Source organism: Anomaloglossus baeobatrachus, chromosome 1 (genome assembly GCF_048569485.1).
Source record: "Anomaloglossus baeobatrachus isolate aAnoBae1 chromosome 1, aAnoBae1.hap1, whole genome shotgun sequence".
Taxonomy (NCBI): domain Eukaryota; kingdom Metazoa; phylum Chordata; class Amphibia; order Anura; family Aromobatidae; genus Anomaloglossus; species Anomaloglossus baeobatrachus.
The window spans coordinates 874752195-874772798 of NC_134353.1; the positions used below are offsets into that span (position 1 = coordinate 874752195).

Consider the following 20604-nt stretch of genomic DNA (forward strand, 5'->3'; position numbering starts at 1 on the left):
AGAGAATGTCGCCTCCGGTCATTTAACATTCCTTATCCTGTTACTGTGCAGGACTTGATCACGGGATCCTATGAGAAATACAGAGATATTCATGCTTTCTTCTAGAGGTGGTGTATATATTAATAATCCTCTTTGTATATACCTGATGGATGGAAAAATAGAAGCGTGAATAAAACTAAAAAAGTCAATGTACCTCCATACAAAAAGAACTTGTATTCTGTAAAGCACCATAGTAAAGTGTTTGTGCCAAATTTTGAATTTACTCTGTATACATTGCATAGTGAATAATTTCCCGATCGCTGTGGGTCCAACTGCTGGGACCCCTACACAGACCTTGGGAACAGGACTGTACAGTCTTGTGTAACTGGAGTGGAGAAGCCCATGTTCTGCTGCCTCCCTGCACTGCCCAGATCTCAGCATTGGTGGGGATTCTAGGGTCAGACCTCCAGCAATTTTTCCCTATTCTTTGGATAGGTGTAGCACCGGTGGCCCTGTAGAGACGCCGACTTACTCACCACCCAGCGGGTTGCAATCTCCCCCGCATTTCCCAGGTCGTCCACGATCCACTTGTGCTGCTGCCTCCTTCCCCTCCCAGAGCCTGTGCATGCAGACCAGGTCTCCCAGGAGTGTGCTTAGGGTGCGCATGCACACCAACCCTCCTCTTAAAGGGCCGACACGCTATTACCCAGAAATGCTTCTCAGCCTATGGCTGAGAGGCACAATGTATTTACGGCACCCTCCCATTAGGGTAGGTGCCTGTGCAATGCTCCTAGAGTTAGTCAGTGTCTCAGTCTGCTAGCTAGTTGTCAGGCCTCATGCTCCTGTCCCATTATCACTGTGTCCACACCTGTACCTGCCTTCCGATACCTATCTGTCCCTGCTGTGCACACCAAATCTTTGTGTACTCACCTGCCTATCTGCCCCAGCCATCCTGCCTGCTCCTGTGCCTATACTTGAGTCCATCACGTGCCCCTGTTGTCAGCTGCCACAGTCCTGTGAGTGGTATCTAGCATCCACCTCTCAGTTAAGCCCATCCCACTAAAAGATAAGCCCGTGTTCCCCCTGTACTCCATTGGATCCACTAACCTTGCTCGCTGCATCTACACTGGCCGTGAGCATTATAATAGGGACTTAATTAAAGACTTGTAATTCCCTTTAGCTACACTGTGTGCACATTTATGAGTATTTTGACCATATCATCAATTTTACGCAGATTTTCCAACTCCAAACGGTAAAACTTTAATAATGCTTGTCGGGTAATGCAGATCACTGATCAGGTGATGTGTATTTGTGTAATGAGGGAGGATGAGGCCTAAGGATATCAACACCCTTTATCAAAAGATGCAGAATTGTTTTCCTCAGTCAAAATGGGCGAAAAAAAATGAGTCTTAGCTGAATATGAAAAGACAAAAATTGTTAAACGTCTTACAGAGGATGAGGATTCTTGAAATTGCTGAGTTTGTGGCATAATCACAAAACCATCAAAAGTTCTGTTTCAAATAGTCAACAGAGTCACAAAACATGTTGAGAATCAAAGAAAAAGGCACCAGGAACCCATTATCCTCCAGTGCTGTCATATTCCAAAACTACAGCTTCCTTGGATAGCCCAGCAGAACAAAGTGTTCAGTGCTCAAAGATATAGTCGAGGTGAGGAGGCTGAAACCAACCACCACTGATCATTACACAGAAGGGGAAACGTCAAGACTGGGCCAAGAAATAGGCAGATTTTTCAAAGAGTTTATGGACTGATGAGAGGACAAGATGGATCGGCTGGTGGCTGAATCGGTATCGGGCTCAGACCTCCACTTCCTTGAAGATGACAGTAAGGTGGAGGTGAGTACACCTGTGGGCTGATATTACTAAAGATGTGCTAGGTGGATCTAATTGAGTTCAAAATGAACTCAAACTAAACTCCCAAAGCTAATGCCAGATTTTAGAAGACCTTTCCTTCAAGCAGTGGTCCAGGAAAACGTCTTTACCTTTCAAGAAAACCATGATTATTGTGTAGGACAATGCTCCATCATAGCATCAAGGTATCCACTGCTCAGCTGTCAGTAAAGGCCTTAATGATGAGTACACATCAGTACACATAACATTGTTGGTTATAAATGACTTATTGACAAAATGTAAAATTGGTGGAGGAAGGTTGAACTAGATGGACCTAGGTCTTTTTTCAACCTCTGTAACTATGAAAGAATTACCCGGCCCCTTCCTCACCTGACCTACACCTTACTGAGAACTTGTGGTTGCTTCTTAAACTGGAAATTTACAGTGAAAGAAGACAATCACCTCTCTGATCAGTGTCTGGGAGGCTGTGGTTGGTGCAACCCAAAAATATGATGATCGTCAACAGAATAAGACAGACTGACAGACTTCATGGATGGAAGGTTTATGACTGTTATTGAAAAAAAGGGTGGATATATTTGTCACTGATATATTTTCTGAATGTAAGAAATGTAATTCTGTCATAAAAGTTTTGAAAAGATGCAAAATGTAAGTGCAACTCTGAGTTCTGCCTAAATTTTGCACCTTTTGGCATTTACCCACCAGTTTCTCCCAGCTCCTACAGGAGGTGGGCATGATGGGGGTGCAGCAGGGGCAGGATGCCACAGCTCGTCTAATTCATGGTGAGCTGTGGTATTCCATTTATCACTCCAGTACCTGACAACATCAGATGCTCCAGATTTATTAAGTGGTGTGCACCTCTTCATAAATCAGGTGTATCTGACTCAAGCATGGTCTCTGAACAAAAAGGGCGAGAACTGGGCAGTCTTGATGAATCAAGAACTTTGTCTTGTTCTCATTCTTGCTGTAGCGCCCACACCGGCGTCTCCGGGCTGTCCTGCCCACTTTCCCCAGCGGGAACATTGGTTCCCTCACCTGCCCGGACATCCAGCGGTAGCTGCTGTTCCTCCATCTCCGGTCCATGCTGCTGTTCTCCAAAGCCTGTGTGCACCTCACAGGCTTCCTGGTTCTGTCCGAAAGTGCACATGCAGCCATGCTGTAACGCCTGCCAGGATCCACAGACTCAGACGGGCTGTAATAGACAGGCTAGAGGGAAGCCACTCACCAAGCAGAACCCCTAAAACCCCGAAACCCTTTAACCCCTATACAGGGATCTGGAATTTCACAGGTCCCAAGGTGATCACTACCTGTGGAAGGCTGCAGTCCGATGAGAGTAGTAGTCAGGCAGGGTCGAACCGGGAAATGCAAAACAGGGGCAGAATCGGCAGGCAAGGACGTAATCAGAAAACAAAGCAGAGGTCAAATACGGATCGGGCAGCAAGGTACATAAAGAGCAGGCAGGAAGGTAGTTAGGAAACAAGCAGAAGTCAGAACACTAGAATCACAAGTGGGACAGAAACTAGGAATACAGAACTATCTCTGGCAGTGGTCAGCAGACAGGAAAGGAAATAAGAAGGGTGTGGTGTCTTCCCATTGGTTGTAGCTGAATAATGGTAACTTCAGCTGGATGACAAACGCCACCTACAGTCAGCCAGTGGTACTGCAGATCCCAAGGCCCAGTGGATGAGAGAAGCCTGAACCCACCAGCGCCGCTGGCATCGACTTCTCTCCCATCACCAGCACTATCCATGGCAGGAACATGGCGTCGCCTGGTGATTGAAGTAAGACTCCAGTGGGGACGTAACACATGCCCTTTTTCCTTAAAGGGCCAGCAAAACCTAACTCAGAAGTGCCTCTCAGGTCAGCTGAGAGGTTGCAGGTACTTAAGGCACATTTCCCCTAAGGGAGGTACCTGGGTAACAAATCTGATACGTTGCTAGCTCTCAGGTGCCACCACTGCTGCCGATTTATGTTTATTAGTGATGAGAGAGTACTAAAAAGCTCGGGTGCTCGAAGCTCGGGCCGAGCCTCCCAAAATACTCGTGTACTCGGCCCGAGCACCGAGCCCAATGTTATCCTATGGGAGACCCGAGTATTTTTGTGAAATGACCCCCCGGCAGCATGTAGAAACCCTAAAAATGTCACAAAAGTCTCAGAAGAGTGCTCAAATGACATGGCATCAGCATGGGGAAGACCCCTTGAAGCATTTATCACTCAAAAGTCACAGCTGTGAACAATTTTGTCCAAGTTTTACGCCATTTTTACGGACTCACCAGAAAACCTTCCAAAATGACACCAAAATGAATTTTCATGGCGGAAATGTTAAGGGCACATACCCAATAGTGAGATAGAGCTGGTGTATGTTACTTTTTGAGATTAATACATGAAAGATTTTACGTGAAAACCTTGTGTGGCACTCCGATGTCCAAAACGCACGTTTTGTGCTTTTTACTAACGATGTCGGTCATTTTTTTTTTCATTCTATCTCCCGTCGGTCTGTCTCTCTCTGTCTTGTCTGTCCCCCTCTCACAGTCTGTCGGTCAGTTCCCCCCCCTCTCTCTTACTTACCGTTCCCCGATCACTGCCGCGGCGCTGCACGGCTGTTCAAACTCCGGCGGCTTTTCCTCTTTTGAAAAAGCCGGCCGCTCATTAATCAATCTCGTATTCTCTGCTTTCCTGCTTTTCGGCGCCTATGATTGGTTGCAGTGAGACACGCTCCCACACTGAGTGACAGCTGTCTCACTGCACCCAATCACAGCAGCCGGTGTGTGTATACTGTGCAGTGAAATAAATAATTAAATAATTAAAAAAAACGGCGTGCGGTCCCCCCAATTTTAATACCAGCCAGATAAAGCCATACGGCTGAAGGCTGGTATTCTCAGGATGGAGAGCTCCACGTTATGGGGAGCCCCCCACCCTAACAATATCAGTCAGCAGCCGCCCAGAATTGCCGCATACATTATATGCGACAGTTCTGGGACTGTACCCGGCACTTCCCGATTTACCCTAGTGCGTTGGCAAATCGGGGTAATAAGGAGTTAATGGCAGCCCATAGCTGCCACTAAATCCTAGATTAATCATGTCAGGTGTCTCCCCGAGATTCCTTCCATGATTAATCTGTAAATTACAGTTAAAAAACACACACACCCGAAAAATCCTTTATTAGAAATAAAAAACACTAACAAAGTCCCTCATTACCAATTTATTAACCCCGACAAACCCTCCATGTCCGGCGTACTCCACAGTCCTCCAGCGTCGCGTCCAGCTCTGCTGCATGGAAGTGACAGGAGCTGCAGAATACACCGCCGCTCCGGTCACCTCCACGCAGCTAATGAGATGAGTATAGCGATCAGCTGAGCTGTCACTGAGGTTACCTGGATGCAGCGGTGGATGCAGCGGTGGATGCAGCGGTGGCCGCGGGTAACCTCAGTGACAGCTCAGCTGATCGTGCTACTCACCGCCGCTCCAGTCAGCTCCATGCACCAACTGAGGTGAGTATAGCGATCAGCTGCTGTCACTGAGGTTAATCGCGGCCACCGCTGGATCCAGCGGTGGCCGGGAGTTACCTGACTGACAGCAGCTGATCGCGCTATTCCCTTCATTAGCTGCGTGGAGGTGACCGGAGCGGCGGTGTCTTCTGCAGCTCCTGTCACTTCCATGCAGCAGAGCTGGACGCGACGCCGGAGTCCGTGGAGTACGCCGGACATGGAGGGTTTGTCAGGGTTAATAAATTGGTAATGAGGGACTTTGTTAGTGTTTTTTATTTCTAATAAAGGATTTTTCGGGTGTGTGTGTTTTTTAACTGTAATTTACAGATTAATCATGGAAGGAATCTCGGGGAGACGCCTGACATGATTAATCTAGGATTTAGTGGCAGCTATGGGCTGCCATTAACTCCTTATTACCCCGATTTGCCAACGCACTAGGGTAAATCGGGAAGAGCCGGGTACAGCCCCAGAACTGTCGCATATAATGTGTGCGGCAATTCTGGGCAGCTGCTGACTGATATTGTTAGGGTGGGGGGCTCCCCATAACGTGGAGCTCCCCATCCTGAGAATACCAGCCTTCAGCTGTATGGCTTTATCTGGCTGGTATTAAAATTGGGGGGACCGCACGCCGTTTTTTTTAATTATTTATTTATTTATTTTACTGCACAGTATAGACCCGCCCACCGGCTGCTGTGATTGGGTGCAGTGTGACACCTGTCACTCAGCGTGGGGGCGTGTCTCACTGCAACCAATCATAGGCGCCTGTGGGCGTGGAAAGCAGGGAATATGAGATGGCTGTGTACAGAGCACAGCGCGCCCGCCGGTATAAAGGCTCGGTCACGCTGTGCGGGCCGGCCAATCACTGCAATTCCACAACTAACAGGGCTGTGGCATTGCAGTGGTCTGCCAGCCAATCCCTGCATGAGGGCTGGCTCTCAAAAGAGCGCCAACATGCAGGGATGAAGACCACGAGTAAAGCACGAGTATTGCAAAATTACTCGGTACCCGCCGAGTAGCCCGAGTACAGTGATACTCGTGCGAGTACCGAGTAGTAACAAGCATACTCGCTCATCACTAATGTTTATGTTTTAGTGTTCTGCTGATACATTGCTGCTGTTATCCCAAGTCTGTCACTACTGCTACAAGCTGCCACACCAACCACCTGAATATCCTTACCAGCCACTGCTGCCACATCCATCCATTCATCCATCCATCCATCCATCCATCCCGGCACAAGTCATGGAAACACTGCACCCACTCACACTGCAATGTTGCCAACATCACACTCCCGCTTACGCTTAGTCCACACTCCATCTGTGTCCAATGTCAGGTGCTTATGCTCAGGAGGTAGTCGCCTGGTTGTGGGCACAGTCAGGATGGATGCAGAAGCATCCATCTATCATGAGGACACATTGTAGAGAAACATATACCACAGTGTTCCTCAACTCCAGTCCTCAAGAGTCACCAACAGAGCATGTTCTCAGAATTTCCCTAATAATGCATAGGTGATGACATTTTCACTTGGGAAATGCTAAGGAAATGTTGAAAATATGATCTGTTGGTGGCTCTTGAGGACTGGAGTTGGTGAATGCTGTTATATGACATGGTTTCTATTACTTTGCAGGGGCCCTCTCTATAGGAAGGTGCAGTCACATACCTTTCTGTCAGAGGCCGAAAGAACATTTTTGGGATCCTTCTGGGGTTGTCTTTGGCAATGTTACAGAATACATCAGTGAAACAAAGGATACCGAATGCACAGCTCAATAGAATAGAAAAAGGGGTGCTGCAGCCTGCATGATACTGTGAGTGGAGGAAAGAAGAAAAGCTCATGCATAATAGGCGCGCAACCCAATTATGTAAACAGTGACTGGTCCATATACATAATGTAAACAAATATTTTATTAGGTCCAAAACCACACACAACACATAATGTCATAAAAACAATTAAAATGTGCAGGAATAGCACAGGTACAAACACATTCCCCCTGGAATCAGATAGAAACAATATTGCCACACATGAGAACATACAGAGTACTGAATATGATGTTCAACAAAAATAAATATATACCTCCTGTCATATATCAAAAGAGTTTTGTATGGCCCCTGACTTTACAATATAGGGAAGGTGAACAAAGCATGCAATACATCAGCCCCCATAATTCTAATGCAATGCAGTGTCGATCAATGGGTGCATGCTTATGCAATTATGAAATCTCCCTGGTGGTGGGGTCCACCTGGATATCAGTTTTGAGTACTCTCCAATGGTCCCGCATAAAATCGTCATCAGATGTACAATTGCGGCGTGGGTGAATTTTTAAGAGCACGCCGCAATTGTACATCTGATGACGATTTTTCTCATCAAGCTCATGACCTGACTAAACGTTTCAGGAACAGAGGATACCCGAGAGGGGTCATTTCTACGGCTTTCCAACGCGCAAAACAGGATACACAACGTGATCTATTAACCCATAAGAAGCCTCATGGGGATCAACCACTTCGACTGATTACAGACTTCAATAGTCACTGGAATCAGGTAAGATACATCCTGCGGGACCATTGGAGAGTACTCAAAACTGATATCCAGGTGGCACCCCTTGTGAGTGATGCTCCTCTTCTCACTGCCAGAAGGGCACCTCGTCTGAGAGACGTGCTGACCAGAAGCCATTTCAAGAGATCCACAACAAGATTGAATAGAGGACAGATTATAAAAGGATCCTACCCGTGCGGTGAGTGCAACACATGTCAATTTATGCACCCAATAAGAAATGTATTCGTCAACCCTATTGATTCTTCCTCACATGTTCTGTCGACATATATCAACTGTAAGACTACTAATGTCCTATATGCCATTATATGCCCATGTCAGAAAATCTACGTGGGACAGACCTCTCAGGAATTGCGGAAAAGAACACAAAAGCACGTCTCCACCATCAACCTGGCAAAATCGGACCAAAAGAAAGGGAAAACCCTTACGTCTGTGGCCTCACACTTTCTCAGACATCATGGAGGTTCGTGTCATAACTTACGGTTGGTGGGACTTCAGAAAATTATGAGCAATGGTAGGGGTGGGTCCTTGCTGAAACCGCTCTTGAGGGCTGAGGCGAGATGGATCTTTACACTTAAGTCCCTTACACCGTCGGGACTTAATGAAGAATTGCTTTATACCGGCTTCCTAGGTTAACAACATATCCTTCTGATGATGGTGAGGTGTTCTGATATATATATATTTTTTACCTTTTCCCATTTCAGTATCCACCTACAATGAATTCCACACTTGGAGATCCATAGAAGAGATCATGGATTGAAGTAGCAAACCATGTCCACTAGGTGCCCATCATATTTATCATCCCTTGAGTCTTCTTCAATAAAGAAAGAATAAATGATGGAATTTCTTCTCCTACAACCCTTCAAATCCGGAAAGAGTTCTTAAAGGACAATTATGATGTAATTTATGTCATTCGCATGTCGGAAAATCTGAGCTTCCTCTCCTTCCCTGGACACGATCATGGCAGTACACCCCCGCGGCTAAAGTCAGCTGTGGGTTTCTGATAAGGATACATTATTGATGGAGTAATTTTTTGAGCCCTATTTTGTAATAAGGTATTCTTACCATGAGTATTAAATTCAGTCAGCCATGCTTGGTGCATAAAGCCTCTTCCATGTAATCTCCCTGGTGTATTGGGTAGGGTAATTTTGACATGGGGATCCAACAATTGACACTGGTCCCTATAATCCCTTTGATAAATCCACAGATTGTGGTATAATATTCTATACAAGATATCGCGCATTTTATATATATCTTTTTACATTATTTCAAGTGTGTCTGCACGAAGTATAAACATAGTGAATGTGCGGGTTCTCCTTCCCATTTAATTTTTGATTGATTCCCTTTTTCCCCCCAATTTGGGGATTAGATATAAATCCGCATTAGCGGTACTAATAATGGATAAGTGGGTCACAATGAATCATCATATGGGGACACCACATATTCATGATAAATCCACATTATGTGGTATTAACTTGTTAGATATAATACGTTATAAAACGTTCCGTTTTGTCCATCTATGTGGCCATCCTTGTGTCATCCATTTGTCATCTGTGTGCCGTCTGTATAAATTACAACTCTTCTCTTATATTCTGCAATGTTAAGCACGTACCACTCACAAATGGCACACAGATGTTACCCCTGTTCTGTACGTGTTTTTCACGGACCCATTGACTTCTGTCCATGTTGCCGATTAAAAATGGACATGTCTCCATGTTGGTTCACGTGGACATGGAGGCGTGAAGATCGTCATAGATTTTAATGAGGATCCATGTGAATGCGTCCCAGGTAGGTGGGAAAACGGACTCCACATGTACCGGAAACACGGATGTGTGAAGGGGGACTAAGAACCAGATCTGGCCCATTGGTCACAATTTGCCCAGGTCTGCGTTATATGAATGGTTGAAGCTATGAATTTCTTTAGTGAATACGAGATCTCATTAGATAACGCGACTTGCGGCGAATCTCACTTTTTTTCCTTCCGTGCCTCTTTACACAATAACCTCCTATGTGTGTAACTTATTAACCCCTCACGTCTTTTGAACATTCCAGCAGTAAAGAATGAAGCACATCCACCGCCTGGCAGCGTCTCCTCCATCCCAGGCTCTTGATGTCACAGCCACTCCCTTGTAGGCTGTGAAATGTGAGAAGGGAGGTGTCAGCCCCTGACTCAGTGCCCATCCTGTGCAGCTCTACAGGTCTGTGCTCTCCCCTTGTCCAGGCTGTGGGACAGGTGCAGCAGGTCCTGAGAGGTAAGGAAATCTCTGTCCATAGAGCTCCTATCTACTGCATCTTTATGGTAAATGTCCGCTGACCCCCAGTGCATTTATATTGGTGTGACTAGTGTATATTCTTGCCTTCTTTGTCTGTTATAGATTGCAACTTTGTAACACAAATGTCTTACATATTTGTACAACATTTCCATATATGTTGCAGATTTATTTTCTTTGTAACAGATGTGTCTTAAAGTGTCCATAGACATTATATGATTGCTGTACGGTAGTTGGTGGTCATTACGACTTACTTTTTGGATGCTTTGAACAATATGTAAAAACATCTCCAAGATGGACAGTCCCTTCTCTTTTATGACCTGATCCAATGAAAGTTTTGGCCTTCAACCGGTGTCTGCATGTGCTTGGATTATCCCAGCTGGGGGCTTGTAGTCTAGGAGGGGGTCACACAGATTGGGACAAACTCCATAGTAATCTATCAGATGCAAACTGGTAGTAAAAACTCAAGTGATTTGCTGCGATTGTAGGAAGATTTTTAATTGGACTTTTGGGATAATGGCTATAAAAAAAAAAATCCATGTGATTATTGTAGACTTTTACTGCCTGGAAAAATAAGGTCTCCATACCAAACCATGTATATGGCTGCATGGAATTTTTTTAAACAGATTTTGCTCCAAAATCCACATTAATATCTGGTTTAGTTACATTGCATATACCATATTTTTCAGATTAGAAGACGTTCTTTTCCTCTCAAAAATTTGGGAGGTAAGTGAGCGGTGCGTCTTATAATCTGAATGTAGCTTACCGGGGGTGGTGGAGTAGGGTAGCAGGAGGCCGGGGAGTGCTGCGGCGGCTGTACAGAGGCTGCAATGGCTGATGCTGAGGCGGCTGTGTGGGGTCTTCGATGGCTGGTGCTGCAGTGGCTGGGCTGACCCTGCGGGCCGGGTGGTGAGGACTTCAAATAATGGCGCCAGGAGTCAGATGGAGCTCTCGCCTCAAGATCTTGTCCATTGATTTCCCAGCAGCGGACTTAAGGAAAATGGCGTATGGAGGTGGCACGTGCACAGATGAGATCTCGGCTTGCCATTGGGCTGAGAGCTCAATCTGCGCACTCTCTGACTCTGGGCACCATTTCTTTGAAGCTCTCACCGCCTGCTGCCACCGTCCCAGCACAGCTGCACCAGCACAACTGACAGTCTTTGGGACACCCACACCCCTGCCTCTTGTGACCCTGTTCCACAATCGCTGTCACCCCCTCCGGTAAGATGCCACTGGATAATAAAACGGACCCCCTTATTTTTTTTTATTTTCCCCCCCACACTCTTTTGCTCTGAATTTGGTGTGCGTCTCATAACCCGAATCTGCCTCAAAATCTTCGTTAAACGTTCCTTATATGAAGAGTTACCATCTCCTGTGCCCTCTGAAGACCATGTCACACTGTAGCACCCCATCAAGTAGTAAATATATTTTTTTTGTTTTATTTTGGGTGAGATAAAGCCTGAACTTTCATACACCTGTCTTAATATGAGGTTAGGGGAAGTAAAATACCCCCCTTGGGTGGATGTCTGATCCCCTACAGGCCAGAAAGCCAAATCTATGGGTCAAACAGATTTTCTGGAGAACTAATCACTTTTCTGCTGTACAATATAGTATATTTGTCTGTTTACAGGAGACTAAGGCATGTGCGCATGTTGCTTTTTACCTGCTTTTTACCTGCTTTTTTGCTGCTTTTTCTTCTGCGCTGTTTAATGCCAAAATGGATGTGTTCTGCTTTTCAAGCAAAGTCTATGGGAATTTGGGTTTCTTGTTCACACTATGTTGTTCAAAATGCTGCCTTTTTGTGGCAGAACTTTGGTCAAAAACTCAGCTTTGCAGTGCAAAACCCAAATGGCAAAAACAATTGACATGTTGCTTCTTTGAAAAGCTGAGTTTTTGACCAAAGTTCTGCCACAAAAAGGCAGCATTTTGAACAACATAGTGTGAACAAGAAACCCAAATTCCCATAGACTTTGCTTGAATAGAAGAACACATCCATTTTGGCATTAAACAGCGCAGAAGAAAAAGCAGCAAAAAAGCAGGTAAAAAGCAGGTAAAAAGCAACGTGCGCACATACCCTAAAGCTGGGTTTACACACTGAAACTTTCTAGCGATCCCACCAGCGATCCCAACCTGGCCGGGATCGCTACAAAGTCTCTGGTGAGCTGTCAAACAGGCAAACCTGGCCAACGACGCAACAGCGATCCGGACCTGCAGAGCGACCTAGCTAGTCTTTGGGGACGTTGTAAAGCAGCTTTTTGAAAGGGAAGTCGCTGTTAAGTCCCCTTTACACACTGAAACTTTCCAGCGATGCTTGCTGCACAGCGGGAAACAAAGGACCTAAGAATGGTCCTGAACGATTTGTAGCGATCAGCAACGTCACAGCAGGGGCCAGGTCGCTGATGTGTTTCACACACTGCAATGTCGCTGTAACGTCACAAAACCGGTGACGTTACAGCGATGTCGTTTGCGATGTTGCAGTGTGTAAAGCCACCTTTAGTCACTGGTCACTTTACTAAAAGAATAATATTGGATTGTGCATGTAAAAAAACTTGATTTTATATTTTTGTACAATATATCTCAGAGGACTGATATTCAGCTCTTAAAATCTCCAAAATTTGTCTAACAAACAAAAAAAATTCCCTTTTAGTTTTATTCCCCCAAAAAGTTGCAAAACCATGTCTATAAGGAGCCCAAGAATGGAAAAAAAAATCTGCTTGATTAGTTTTGCATGTGGCAGGTGTGTTCCTGTTCTGTGAGTATTTCATCCATTCACCTCCCATCTCGTAGTACTGAGTGTATGTTACTCACAACTAGAAAATTCGTCATCGCCCTGGACGAGGTGCAGATAACACGTCTGTGTCAGATTGGGCCAAATCCTGCCCATTGTGACATCTGGCTCACTGCTCAATATCATTTATAGCCTAGAGACAAGATCTGATCTGCTGTAGTAAAATATTCTTGGCTCCGTTGACGCCGGACGAGTTTTTCCTACCAACAGGTTTGAATTTTAAATGACGTCTGGTCGTATTTGAATAGCATTTTACTGGATCTTTTTATTTTCCTATTTGGACACAGAATAGATTACCTGCCCACCTTTTAAAAACCAAGGGCTTGTCCAATAAAACTAATTTGTATGGTTTTGGGTTTTTTTTTCTCCTTGCCTAATTGCTGTCTTTATTTGGTGTTTTTCTTCTATAACTATTATTAATAATAATAATCATATTTTTAACCAATGTGCTAATTTGTAATGTGTCGAGGGGGAGGTTGTGTGTTTTTCACATTATAATTCATGCTTCCACAAGAACTTGGGATAACTTGTTGAGTGTATGCTGGTGTTTTTTTTTTCTTAGGTCAAGTTTTTAAATAAAATAGTTTTAAGGAACATTTCTGTTTGCTTAGGAACCTACTGTAGCTTCCATAAAACTTTTATTGTTAACGTGCGGACTTAATGCACTTTTACTGTGAAACTCAATACAAATGCATTTGTTTTTTTTTTTTGTTTTTTTTATCTGTGGAATTTTTGCACTTTGTTCAACCCTCTGGGGAAAATCTGTACTATAAATAACACATTTACCGCAAGAAAAATTGACATACTGCGGATTTCAAAATTGCTCTGCAGAACAGTTTCTAGATCATACGTTGATGGGGGGAGGGGAAGCACAGCGAGCATGAGATATATTGATAGATATATATCTATCTCTCATCCTCTCTGCTTTAACTGCACTGGAAAAGCTTACACACACTTCTGAAACTTGGCCTTAGGCTATAGACACCCTTGCGTGTGACTTGCGTAAGATTCAAGTCGCATCACCCATCACGGCCTGTTTCTCTCCATATACGAGTGTGCAGCTCCCAGCTTCAGTAGGCCGTGCTGGGTGATGCGACTTGAGTCACGTATGAATGTTACTCTGGCCTGTTTTTGATATCCATACTTTGTTTTGGCATGAATCTAAATGTGGCCAAAGTGTTTTAGAGAAAACATCGTTTGAAGATCCAGTCGAGAACAGTAGGTAGAGATAAGCGGGCAGTACCATGTTCGGTACTCGTAACTAGTGATGAGCGAGCACTACCATGCTGGGGGGCTCGGTACTGGTAACTAGTAATGAGCGAGCACTACCATGCTCAGGTACTCGGAGCGAACAGTTGGATGCTCCGATGGGCACAACTCGAGTACAGAGTATAAAGGAAGTCAATAAGAAACTGGGGCATTTTTTCCATTAGATCTTCCGGAAAAATGCTGGAGTTTCCTATTAACTTCCATTATGCTTGGTACATAAGTCACACCAATCCGAGCTGCACATTTCGAGTGCCGAAAATGGTACTGCTCACTCATCACTAGTAGAGAAGAGTTCATTCCTTCTCTGTCCCAGGCTGGTTTCTCCCCACTCAACTCTTGTTGGTTGCCAGTTCTCCCCCTACACACCGGTGTATGACCTGTTGATTAAATAGTGATGCAAAGAGAAGCCAGTCAATTATTCAAAAAATGGGTGTGATTCATAAAGTCCAGTGATTTTCTTAATGAGAGAGCATGTTGAGTCAGATTCTCCTGATTCATTCAGTAGTACACACATCTGACCAGTGTCGTGCTCCTCGCCACAAATCTTACTCCAACTGTGAGTACACAAACACTCCCTACGGTCGCTATAACCTGCACCGAGACACTGGGTCCCGGAGCCACCATCACTGCCCACGGAGGGGTTAACAACTAGCTGCCACATCATCTCCCCCGGGTGCCCCATAACAGCAGCGGTGGTGTCCCACTTCACCACGGGTGGCGTCACAAACTTATTACGGCCTAGCCTACGTCCCCCTTTTCATTCGGCGTGTCCTCGAGACCCCCTGGTCCGGAGACCCACGAGCCACCCCCTTAGAAGGTCCGGATCCGAGCAGCGGCGGCTGCTGGCACGGGGGCGGCACATCTGCATATTTTAGGATGTTTGTGTGTGAATTCAGCCTTACTTTTGCCAATGGTGCAAAATACAGTATGTTTGGTCTACAGTTTATAAACTACATATAGGCTTCACTTGTTGGTGTGGGAGGCTCTAATGTGAACCAGCTTGTAACGAGTTGTATCTTGGAAATTGCATCCTCTTGAGACGACTTCCAAAAGCCTTTTTTTTCCATTACTGTAATGTCATTTGTACTGTATCCTCCAAGGTGACAACAGGATTACGGCTTTTTGCATTAACTGGGAAACATTATATTGTAACTTGGAATTGTCTGTGCTAAACACTATAAGGGTATGTTCCCACATTGCAGATTTGATGTAAGGTGGGTGACGGGTCCGCCATGTTTTGATTTTAGCAAACCTGACTATTTGTACTCGAGATATGAGCCAGCAGCGGAGGAGTCTGGCAGGAACTGACTCACCTCTTCCCATTGAGAACATATGCACACCCGGATGAGCAGAGCATGCATGTGTATGAAGGAGGTCCGGAGAAACTATAGATGGCCGAACAATTATTAGGCATACAACAATTCATGTTTTAGATCTTTGCCCAGCTTTACTAGGGGTTTTCCAGTTATACGCATTAATGGCCTCTGTAGAGTCCTGTAGCCCCTTTTTAGTCTGCAGATTGGTGACAGGTCAAATAGGATAGACTCCCTCAAATGACCGCTTCATTTTATTGTATTGAGGTTCTAAACTGTCTATACTTTAAAGGGAACCTGTCACCAGATTTGGCGACTATAAGCTGCGTCCACCACCATTAAGCTCTTATATACAGCGTTCCAGAATACTGTATATAAGAGCCCAGGCAAGTAGAATGTAAAGAAACACAATAGCGGCAGTCAGGTCTTATTGATGGTTGCTGCTCTCCGGTCCGACGCGTCCTCTCTGCAGCGATTACCATTATCCTTCTACCCACCCCAGTGTGGATTACACATCTGTAATGCACGCAAGCTGGCATTGAGGTCCTGAGCAGGTGTAATTTGATCTGCCCGGCTGAGGTAGTATTGTAGTACGCATGTGTAGTGGGTGAGCATACCCCCTACAAAAGAAGCTTAGTTAACCGGAAATGTCATTAATAAAAGTGTTTTATTTGTATTGTGTTAGGGCACCCCCTAGTGGCCGGGTGGGACGGCTGTCACCACAGTGGAAGGAGGAGCCGGCAGAAGCCAGGGGGAGGGAGGAGAAGTGTGTGTGAGAGTGGGAGTTGGATCCGGGACGTGAGAGAGTGAACATCAAGGGGCAGAGTGTGGGAGCTGAATCCATAGGGGGCGCCGGAGAGAACGGGAGTGAACGGAACCTCAGAGAGAGCGAAGCACCCGGTGTGGGTCCGGTGTGTGTGTGTAGCCGAAGTGGGAGCCCGGCGAAGTAGATTAACCAGGGCACATCCCCACGGGAGGGTACGTTAGGACAGGTTGTTCCCCAGCTCCAAGAAGTGCCATTTACAACTGCCGGATTGTGAAGGAGCGTGCAATAAATATGTCTTTTGTTTTCACTACATCCTGCCTGAAGACTGTTTGTGCGACGACCGACGAGTGCACCACCACACTCTGCCCTACCAAGTCATCTCCCGACCTTGAGGTAACAGAGGAACCAGGGGTAAGCCTGACAACAAAGGCCACGACTACAAGGCCGGAGGCCCCCCTGGCACCTCGTTACATGTGGCGTAGTCGGCAGGATCCGAATTCCATGCCTGGGACCCAAGAAGCCGGAGATCAAGTGGTGCCTAGGGCACAAGATCCGGACTATGAGAGAAGATTTCCAGTTCCATGGTGGGAAGAAGAAACAGTGCCTGCAGCGTTGGACCGGGCACAAGATGGCGGCAAGATAGCCGTCGTCTGTGAGGAAGAAGAAAGCGCGCGAAAAGTTGGCGCCAAAAGAAGAGCCTGGGGCTGGCCAGTGCCGAAAAAGAAGTTCGGAGTACTCCGCCCAAAGAGGGGAGGTGCCGGTCCCAGGGCACAAAGAAAAACATGTGAAGTGGGCGGTGTTTTGAAGAAAAAGAAGAACCGCCGCGGAGGGGTCGATATGATGTGTGAGACTGGGGGTGGAGTATACCCAAGAGCGGGAAAAATAGGCCCGCCTCCACTTCCTCCAGCTTCTCCAATGACCTCGCCGCCATTGCCAGAGCTACAGAGTGTTGACAAGATGGAGACCTCCAAGCAGCAACAAGAGATGGAGACCGCGATGGCACTCACCCACCTGGGCCGAGGACGTCCCAAGCAGTCTGCGGCTGCAGCTGCGGATGTGTTACCGCTCGAGATACCGGCCGTACCAGGAGGACAAGGGCGCCCGACTAAAGTAACCTGGATCACCACGTGGGACGCCGTGACCGGAGGAACCACAACAGAGGTCCGGGCGACCTATACCACTCCGCTGCCGTCGGGGAATCGGCCTCCGGGAATCCCATACCCAGATCTAGAGACACCCCCGCCTGTCGCGGTGGGACCGTCGACCCCTGCTCCTGTACAAGCCCCGGAAGACTCACCTACCCGGAAGCTGGAAAGGGATAGCTGGGGCTTCTTCTGGGACCCGGTGCAGCCGTCTTTCCTACCTCACAGAAAGTCACCGTCCCCAGAACCAGACCCCGTACAGGAGCGACTGCTCGCTGAAACTGTGGCCCGGGAGATGATGACCGGTCCCCGGGGTGAAGAGTTGGAGTTACAGTTCACCACTGGAATAGTGGTGAAGTTCAACCAGCAAGAGGGCTACGGCTTTATCCGGGAGGAGACAACCGGCGATGATTACTTCTATAATCGGGTGCATCTGGATGTCGAGGGCTTACCTCAGCGCCTACACACGCTCTACCCAGGGGAGAAGGTCCGGTTCATACCAGAGGTGGGTTGCCGAGGCCTCTTTGCGGTTAGCGTAACCCGAATGCCCACCTCACAAGAAGCTGTTCAGTGGCAGCAGGAATTGGAGTGGGAGGAACACCAGTGCCGGCGGCGGTCGCAGTCAAGACCGGTACTGGCTGAATCCTCCCATCCAAAACGTACTTTAGCCGTAGCTCCGGAGGTGATGCCCGGACCTACCACCGACTCGGAGAGAGGAACCCCGGCGGTGCTGGCTATTAGCCAGAACCTCAACACCCATCCGGTGATCGTCCTAGATATACCTCCGCCGCCTCGGGTAGCAATCCCATCACCCCCGTCGGAGACTGAGGAGATCGCGGCACCAAAGCCTGCCGTCGCCTACGAGCCCTTCCAGAGGCTGCGCCGACAGCCCGGACAGTCTCTGTCGGACTACATCAGGGCTCAGAGAGCCGAATGGAAGCGAGTTTTGCACCCAGAGTAAAGCATCCTGACCGGCTTATTTGAAGACCGGTGTTGTTTGCAGTTACGGTTTAGCAACGTTCAAGTGACTGAGCCCGGAGAGAGTCTGCTGCCGGACTGGGCCAGGGGCTCCTCCGCGTCATTGAGAAAGAGAAGTTTTTGTGTCCCTGTTGTTTACAACCAAGACCGGGAGCGCTGTCAAGCCTCCGGGCACAACCAAGACCAGGAGCGCTGCTAAGCCTCCGGCCACTACCAAGACCGGGAGCTTCCAGTTGGAACTCCGGGCGCTGGACTGGTGCCCCTTCTTCCGGGCAGCCTCTTGTGGACAGGTTCGAAGTTTATTCATCATGTTTTGCCTAAGTTTTAAAAGATGTGATTTTTAGATGGAGCCTTGCTGGGAGGCTCGGGTTTTAAGAGGGGAGGTGTGTAGTGGGTGAGCATACCCCCTACAAAAGAAGCTTAGTTAACCGGAAATGTCATTAATAAAAGTGTTTTATTTGTATTGTGTTAGGGCACCCCCTAGTGGCCGGGTGGGACGGCTGTCACCACAGTGGAAGGAGGAGCCGGCAGAAGCCAGGGGGAGGGAGGAGAAGTGTGTGTGAGAGTGGGAGTTGGATCCGGGACGTGAGAGAGTGAACATCAAGGGGCAGAGTGTGGGAGCTGAATCCATAGGGGGCGCCGGAGAGAACGGGAGTGAACGGAACCTCAGAGAGAGCGAAGCACCCGGTGTGGGTCCGGTCTGTGTGTAGCCGAAGTGGGAGCCCGGCGAAGTAGATTAACCAGGGCACATCCCCACGGGAGGGTACGTTAGGACAGGTTGTTCCCCAGCTCCAAGAAGTGCCATTTACAACTGCCGGATTGTGAAGGAGCGTGCAATAAATATGTCTTTTGTTTTCACTACATCCTGCCTGAAGACTGTTTGTGCGACGACCGACGAGTGCACCACCACACTCTGCCCCACCAAGTCATCTCCCGACCTTGAGGTAACGGAGGAACCAGGGGTAAGCCTGACAACAAAGGCCACGACTACAAGGCCGGAGGCCCCCCTGGCACCTCGTTACACATGCACGGGCGGTTTTTAACCTTTCCTCACGCCTGCGCATTACAGTACTTTGATCTGCTGAGGGGAGGGAGAAATGCGCCAGCATAGGGCCGCAGTGTCGACCAGTGTGAATGACATAGACAGGTCATCCACACTGGGCTGGGTAGAAAGAGGACTGAAATTGTAGCAAAGAGGAGGCACCAGACCAGAGAGTAGTGATGCCAATCGGACCGGACCGCCCCCTAGGTGTGTATTTTATAAAAGTGTATTCTGGAATACTGTGTATATGAGTTCAGTGGTGGTGGCCACAGCTTGTAGTCACCAAATCTGTTCCATTTAACTCGCACCAGTTCTGTGCATAAAGGGGCATTCCCATCTCCATGTTCCTATCCCAATATATAAAAGGTGTAGAATAATATTAGCAAATACCTTCAATTAGAAATGTAGTATAGTTCTCCTGATATAGACATGTCTCTTACCTCATATGTGTGACGCCCTGGCCTATCAGGTCGTCACAGGGTATTGTGCAATCTGCCCTTCTGTGCAATATCCACCTCCTTGGTTGTGGGTCCCTAACCAATGGTGTTGCTAAATCCAGCTAATCAAAATCCTAGGAACACTCTGCACCACACCCACCAGACACACCAGTGGACGGCCTGAGTGGAATAGGGTCGCCCACTTGGGGGGGTTGTTTAAGGGTAGGTCAGGAGTGTCAGGAGCAAGGCAGAGTAGTGTTCCTTGGAACTACTAGGTAGCAGACGTTGGTGGTACAGCCTGGAGGCTGTAGTGGAGGCCGAGCAGGTTCATCCTAAAAGAGCTAGGCTTAGAAAGACAGCTGAAGACAGACACACCTTAGAGAGAAGGGTACCGGTTTTCACTCCAGGAATCACCCAGAAACGGCGGAGATCCCTGACAGTGGGTTCCAGTCGTCTGAGGGCACCAGTGTGCGCATACCAGGATGTGTGAGTAAACAACTTGAAACTGCACCCTTGGTGTTGCCTCTGTTATTCCGTCTGCTTAGACTTCCACTACACCATAGACTCTCACGAGCACCAACTGTGTCCCGGGGCACCGCTCCACCTGTGGGGAGCAGTACCACCATTGCTGATATCATCACCCCAGAGGCCTCACACAGCAGCGGCAGCTTTATAGCCGCATACCACAGGTGGCGTCACGAACACAAACTTTATTCACCCC

General features: G+C 47.3%; 1 protein-coding gene across 3 annotated transcripts in view; it reads left to right on the forward strand.

The window, feature by feature from the left end:
- The first annotated feature begins 1773 nt into the window (after nucleotides 1-1773).
- The window catches only part of ELOVL7 (ELOVL fatty acid elongase 7), an 82204-nt gene continuing 63373 nt past the window's right edge, over nucleotides 1774-20604 (forward strand). Inside the window, exon 1 of one of the 3 annotated variants that reach the window (XM_075342586.1) lies at nucleotides 1774-1833. The gene's annotated coding sequence lies outside the window, so the exon portion shown is untranslated. Of the gene's footprint in view, nucleotides 1834-10053; nucleotides 10131-11291; nucleotides 11370-20604 lie in introns of those variants that run through there. The other 2 variants (XM_075342575.1, XM_075342580.1) reach the window with 2 other exon arrangements.